This window comes from Humulus lupulus, chromosome 3 (assembly GCF_963169125.1).
Source record: "Humulus lupulus chromosome 3, drHumLupu1.1, whole genome shotgun sequence".
NCBI lineage: Eukaryota > Viridiplantae > Streptophyta > Magnoliopsida > Rosales > Cannabaceae > Humulus > Humulus lupulus.
The window spans coordinates 274425569-274432928 of record NC_084795.1 but is presented as its reverse complement, the minus strand read 5'-3'; positions in this window follow the sequence as shown (position 1 = coordinate 274432928).

Genomic DNA, 7360 nt, shown 5'->3' with positions numbered 1-7360 from the left:
TTCCTTCTCTGAACTACCACATCCCACCAGATGCGGGCATACTCTCTGAACATGTAGCTAGCACAAGCTACCCTCTCGTTCCCCTCAACCCTCATAAAATCCAAAATAGAGGAAATCATATTCATCCACTGCTCTGCCCGCAGTGGGTCTGATCCACCCTCGAAGGTGGGAGGATGCTGTTTCCTAACCTCTCATATAAAGGTTCCCACCTGTTCTCCACAACAGGTTGAACTGGCACTGGCGCCACAACCTGCTGAACTGGCAACCCAACGACCTGTGGAGGGGCCTGTTGCCTTAACTGTCGAAATTCTTCCTCTGTTCATTGCAGTCTTGCTTCCATTTTGGCAAACATTAACTGCCAATTCTGTGGGGGCAGGTGGAGGGTCCTGACCCTGGTTTTCATCCTTGGCCCTACTGCCGCGGAGTCTAGATGATTGTTGAGGCATCTCAACAAATATGTTTGCAATCAACGACACCGCTCATCAGGCATGATAACAACATCCAAAACCACCTCCCAATCACATCAGCCAACTATAAACAACGGTCCACATAACATACAGATAGCACATAACACACAACGGGCCATGCCCTGCATCATGCATATGTTAACTCATTCATCATGCTCTATATGAAATAAGCAGGCAAACAGGGCATTTAAGCACATATTCAAGCATAATAGTCAATCTGTAATGCCCTGAAATCCTTAATGCGGTTTAGTGGCTGGATTAGTAGGTCGGGAGGGCCATAATTGTTTTATTATGCCATTAAACTATTATATGCATGTTTTTGTGAATTATATTATAATATGATGTTAAATGCATGCATGTGGGTCCACATTGTGTTTTAGGGGTGTTTTGGTAATTTGGCCTGTTGAGGGCATAATTGTATATTTGTATGCATGTCGGTGAACTATTGTTGAGACCACATTATAATGTGGATTTTTTCAAGCTATTCGGCATGAGACGATCTTTGAATATAATCTATCGGTTTGGTCATAACAGGCTTAAGTTCGAGGCTCGAGGTGAGTCTCGGGGTGATTTTTATGATTAGAGCATTGCCGGGAATTAAAGGGTAACGGGATATGAAACATTGGTATTTGAGAATTTCGAGAATAATGGGAATTTGGGGGTGTTAAGTTTGATTCATGAAATTAGCGGGATTAGAAGATAAATGACATTTTTGCCCTTACTAGCCTTTATAGAGTTTTACTTAACCTAGGGGGCAATATGGTCATTTGGCAAGGGATATGTATGACCTTAGTAAGCTGTAGAAGGCCATCAGCTTAATCAAAAACAGAGTATCAAAACACCTCTCCTGTACATCATCCTCCTCTTTCTCACTTTCAATTTTTGAAAGCCAATTTGAAGAATCAAGCTAGGAAATTAAGGGTTGGAGCTTAGAAACTTGGTTCATACATTGAAGAGGGTTTAATCTTGAGCTTGAGGTAATATTCAGCCATGAAATTTTTGGTTTTACTCTGTTTTTGGTTTGGTTGAAAGCTTGAGAGTTTTGATTATAGAATTGGGTATTTGGTGTGGTTTTAAGCGGTTCAAAGCTTGGGTTTTGTTGTTGGAATGTTGGTTGTATTGTGGTGACGATTGGTGTTGATTTTGGGATTGATTTGAGGAAGGTTTGGTTTGAAAAAAAAAGGGAAAAAAATATGGGTTATGGGTTGAGCTGCAACTCTGTTCTTGGGCGCTGCAGCTCAAGCTGAGTGAAGGAGAAGTTGGTACTAATGGGCTATTAGAGTTGCGGCTCTAACTTGTAGAGCTGTAGCTCTAATGCTGTTAGATAGGGTTTTGGGCCCCTGTTTTGGGTGGGGCTGCAGCTCAAAAGCTTGGGGTCGTGGCTCAAAATTGGAATTTGGCCAAAATGGGTTTTAAGTGATAGAAACTCAAACCTAAGGGCTCAGGATCGAACCTACTACCCGGTTTAGTAGAATTCGACATCCCGGAGGTTAGGACTTGGTCCGGGAACCTTTTATTATTCATTTTATTGATGGAATCCCAAAATTGGTTATGACCAGGTGACCATTAAGGAACTAAAAGGTTGATCGTTCTCAAGGGTCGTTCTTTTATTATCCATCGCTCAAACCAGAGGTAAGAAAACTGCACCCAATGTATATGACATGCATGATTGTTGTTGAGGCATGTTGGTTGTTAAATGTGGACAATGATTGCATATTAAATGCTTAGCAGATCTTGCTTACTTGTGTATGGCACTAATTAGTCAGGGACGGCACTGGTCGCATATTACTGACCTGAGAGTCAGAAACGGCATAAGTGTCTTGAACGCAGGGACGATAAAAGATTAGATCTAATCGATATCAGCGTTGAATGACTCTAGGGGCATTAATGTTGGACCGACCCTAAGGTCGATGAAACTTATAAGCGCTTGACTAGTCTAAGACTAGTTACTCAGGGCCAGGGCCAAAGGCCTAGGTGACTGCTCGTCACATGGCTAGGGAGCGGAATTCCACGGTTGTGACTCTATGGTCACGAGGTAGGTTATGTTGGTGACTAGTTCATCAAGCATCTATCATGTTTAAGCTAGTGAAAGGATCACTTATTTGTAAAGCCCTGGTGACCCTATCGTCACATGGCTAGAGGGAACGGAACCCACCTTAGTGACTTTTGCGACTGTCACTCATCTGTTTTGGACTGAAAGTCCTGAATGATTATTATGATCATTGTTGATATTATACTCATGCTATATTGTGTTTTCTTGCTGGGCTTTGGCTCATGGGTGATATATGGTGCAGGTAAAGGGAAAGAAAAGCTCACCCAGCCTTGAGTGAAGAGCTTAGGTGGTGATGTGTACATATGCGGCTGCTTGACCACCACGGCCAAGGAGTTCTCAGAGGAACTAGGGGGTTTACCCTATTTTTGCCGCTTAGGTCGGCGGGTTGTAAATTTGAAACAGTAATGACCATTTTGAGTTGTAAATAACTTGTAAATGTTTTTGATGGGCCCATGAACATTTTTATGTATTAAATAAAATATATCATTTCCTTTTGATTGGTTTTCCACCTTAGCTTGTTAATAACACCTAGAGGAACATTTTTAACCAAAGAACTCGGGTAGCGAGTTAAATTTTTGGTTCACCATTCACTGTAATTGTTTTGGGGTAACCAGGGCGTTACACAATCATTACCAACCAACCTTGAGTCAAGCTTGTCACTGACAGCGAGCATACATGTTCGGTCAATCTCGAGAAACCATAAACCTTGGCTCGCTCTGATACCAAGTTGTAACGCCCTACCTCCTTAGATCTGTTACTAAGTGAGTTTAAAATGTACATTTAACTCGCTAATCGAGGTTTTAAGACAAAAGTGTAATTAAACCATAAATAGAGACATACACTTTGAAGATAATTCCATTTACTGAAAATCATAAAACGTTACACATTTGGGATCCCAAAATACTGTTTAGAAATATTTACAACTTAAAACACAATCATAGTCGGCTAAGCAACAAAATTTAGGTTTAGTACAATCATCTACCAAAACTACACATCGCCGTGGCAGCCAGGCAGGCCAAACATGTACGCGCTACTTCACGCTCTCCGTACTCATGGTTGGTCGACTTTCCCCTTGTCCTTACCTGCACCACAGAGCACCCGTGAACCGAAGCCCAGCAAGAAAACCCTCACAAGCAGATAACATAAGCATATCAAACACTTAGCATATGAATAAACCATCATCAGGCTAACCACACACGTCCATGCTGTCCCAGGTGCTTTACTAGGCCCTGGGTTCGCAGTCCACACCGTGAGGATGTCCCAGGTATCCTTTAGGGTCTCGCTCTGGCAACTTGTACCGTGTGTGCTAAACGCTGGTCCCAGCCCCTTGTCGCACTCGGCCTTGCACTCCACGTGCTTAATGTCGTTCCCGGCCCCTTGTCGTTTCCGGCCTTGCCGATCTCAGCCTTCGCTGTTTCCGGCTCATGCCGTTCAATCACACATATGCATACATATCATAATAAAGCAAATACTTAACATGAATAAACTCAATCAAAGGGCTACGCCCTGCAACACAATCATATCGGGCCGTGCCCTGCACACAAGTTCTACGGGTACAACAGTTTTCTTACCTGTGTCCCGAGCTTTCTAAGCACCGATGTCCCAAGCACAGTCCTCTAGTACGAGCCTCGCTGAAACCCTAGTCACAACACATTAACAATATTCATCCATCAAGTTCTAATCCATTAAATAACTTTGAGCCATAATTCTAATCTCCGGGACCTTGAATTCTATCAGTCTGGGTGATAAAATCCATCCTGAGCCTTAACCTTTGAGTTCCTAAGCCTAAACACACTTTAAAGCCCAAAATTGCTCTAAGAGATGCGGCCCCATGAGGCCATGCCGCAGCCCACCCCCAAACCCGAGAGCAACCCCAAAATAAGGTGTAACGTCCTAGATAGCCAAGACCATTACACTGTGTGTTTGTAAAGGTGCGAGACTTGCTAATCAAGTCATTTTAGTTAAAAACGTGCTTGCTAAAGCCATTAATGCGCTACGGTTAAAAGGTTTTGCTCTCAAAAGAAACTTTTCATATAATTAAACATTTAAGACATGGGATCCCAAAAGAGACAACATTTAAAAGTCTATTTACAAAATTTCGAGTGTACAGACAACCACTAGCCATTCTAAAGGCAAAACAGATGTTTATGGTTCTCCTGTCCCTGTCTCCCCTCAACCGTGGCGGCTGAGCAGCTGTTCAAGTACATTCTGCTCCCAGAGCTCTCTAAATCAGGGTTGTTCAAGCTTGCCCTTGCCTTTACTTGCACCACGAAGCACCCGTGAGCCAAGGCCCAGCAAGAAAACATAATATCACAACACAAGTACTGATAATAATCATAAACCCTTTAAGCATGTTTAAACATTTAGCAATCACTAATAAACATATAACTCACTGGCATAAACATGAATTCACAAGCTAACAACTAGCCATTTCAGCACATCATATTCAACAATCAACCACAACAACCAGATTACACAATAAATAGGGTCGACACCCTTAGGTCACACCCTCTGTTTACCCCGCTGACTCCGGCTCGCTTAAATCGAGCTCAGTGCATAATAAGCTGTCCTCAGCTACCAGTGGTTGAGTCGCGCCCTACGCACTACTGTAAACTCTGGCACTCTTAGGCCGTTTGTCTACTATTTACATGGCATAATACCATCCTCTATAAAGCATACAAAGTAGGGAACCCTTAGTCCCATTATGAATCCACAACCGGGTGCAGTTTTCTTACCTTTAATTTCCAAATGCTTCGATTACAAGAAATGCCCCTTGAGCACGATCCGTCTCCTGAGCCCTAGCTTTTACCTAGTCACAACCAAGATAAGGGATTCCATTAATATTTCAAATAAAGGTTTCCAGGTGAAGTTATAGCTTCTGGGACATCGAATTCCACGAAGCACGGTGGTGGAATCGATCCCGAGCACCCTAGGTTAGGTTCCCACGCTTAAAACCTCCAAATAACCAAAAATGCCCTTTAGAGCCGCGACCCTAAAAACTTGCACCGCGGCCCGCCCCCTAAAATAGAGGCTAGGCCTCTCTGACCACATACACGCGTCGCGGCCCTGCCCTGTGGCCCGCTACGCTCCCCTACTGCAGAGCCTCCTTGGCTCTTCTTTGCTTCGCAGGGCCGCAGCACTCTAGAACAGAGCCACGGCCCAGCCCTTTGTGCCCAGAAAATCCACCATCCCTAACATCCCAACCTTGCTCAAAACCACCCCAAAGCACCGTAATTCAAAAACCCATTTATCACAAAACTTCTAACATGATTCTAGCAACAAAATCCAGCGATAACCTAGCTTAAAAACTCATTAAAAATCCCATTTCAATTTCTGAACCTCACATCCCCAAGAACACTAAAACCAGTCATGCAAACTCAGAATTTAAACTCTAAATTACGAATTGAAGCTTTCCTTCTTTGATGAACCACTTCCTTAACAATTTCTGAGCTAAAACAAAAGCTTTCAAGCATCAATTATGCCCTTCAACACCCAAGTTCATAAACACTTCAAAACCCAGCTATAACATAAAATTTGAATCACCATGCTTCAAGCTTATATCTTACCTTAGTTCCTGACTGAATCCTTAGCTGAACACTGGACTAATCCTTCCAAACTCCAGCCCAATCCACTGAATTCCCAGCTAAAATCCTCAAGTTCTAGTAGCTTTCTTGAGAGACATAAGAGAAGGAAGAAAAGAGCAAAAAGGGTCGGTTTGGGTTTTTGTTCTACTGTTTTCTATTTTACTTAGTCTAACCTTAGTTAATTAAGTCAATCCCAAGGCTCGGTGTAACGCCCCAACTCCAGGGACCGCTACAGTGCACATTGCAAACAGTGCTAAACTCGCTAATCGAGTCGTTTGGCCATAAACGTGTAACTAAGTGTGATTAGCGGTTTAGGGGTTAAAAACTTTGGTTAAGATATAACGTTTCACTAGAACGTTTACTGTATACATTGGGATCCCAAAAATATAATTTCAGAGTTTATTACAAGAAAGTGTTTACAACAGGTCGTTCTAAGCGACAAAACAGGGTTCAGTCCTAGTTCCACTTTCAAACCTCGCCCAAGTGTTGGTCGAGCAGCTGCATATGTACACGTCATCACCTAAGCTCTCCAACTCAAGGATGGTCCAACTTCCTCTTGCCTTTACCTGCACCACAAAGCACCCATGAGCCGAAGCCCAGCAAGAAAACTCATATGCTCATAAACAGTCATATCATGATATCAAATCATATCTGGAATGCCTAGCAATCATAGCTCTATTCAGCATGCAAATGAATTCAAACAGATGCTGGGGTATCCAGGACAAGAAGTCCTGGCCTTCTGATTGGAGGACTATCAAGTCAATCCTAATCAGATGAGTGTCGTAACACTAGAGGTTCCGATAAACCATGCTGAGTGACCAACAAGCAAGTCACTAGGGGCCTCAGTGCCCAAGCCATGCATATGATGATCAAAATGATCATACAGAGCTCATAGCCCTGATCAGACGAGTGAATGTCACTTGAGGTTCTAGTAAACCATACTGAGTGACTGACAACCAAGTCACTAGGGGCCCAGTGCCCATTTCCTGCAATGGCTCTACATGACTAGCCCTTGGCTAGATAAATGCTTGTTTATATTCATCGAACTTGAGGTCAGTCCTGCATTAATGCTCTTTGAGTCATTCAATGCAGAGGGTCGATTAGGTCTAACCGACATAGCTTGCACTACACACTAGGGTTGTCATGACTAGTGAGTTAGCACAGTGTGACCAGTGCCCAGCACCACTGCCGAACCTGACTAGTGAGTCACGGCTTCACAGTTGATACTAACACCTTTGCCAAACCTGACTAATTAG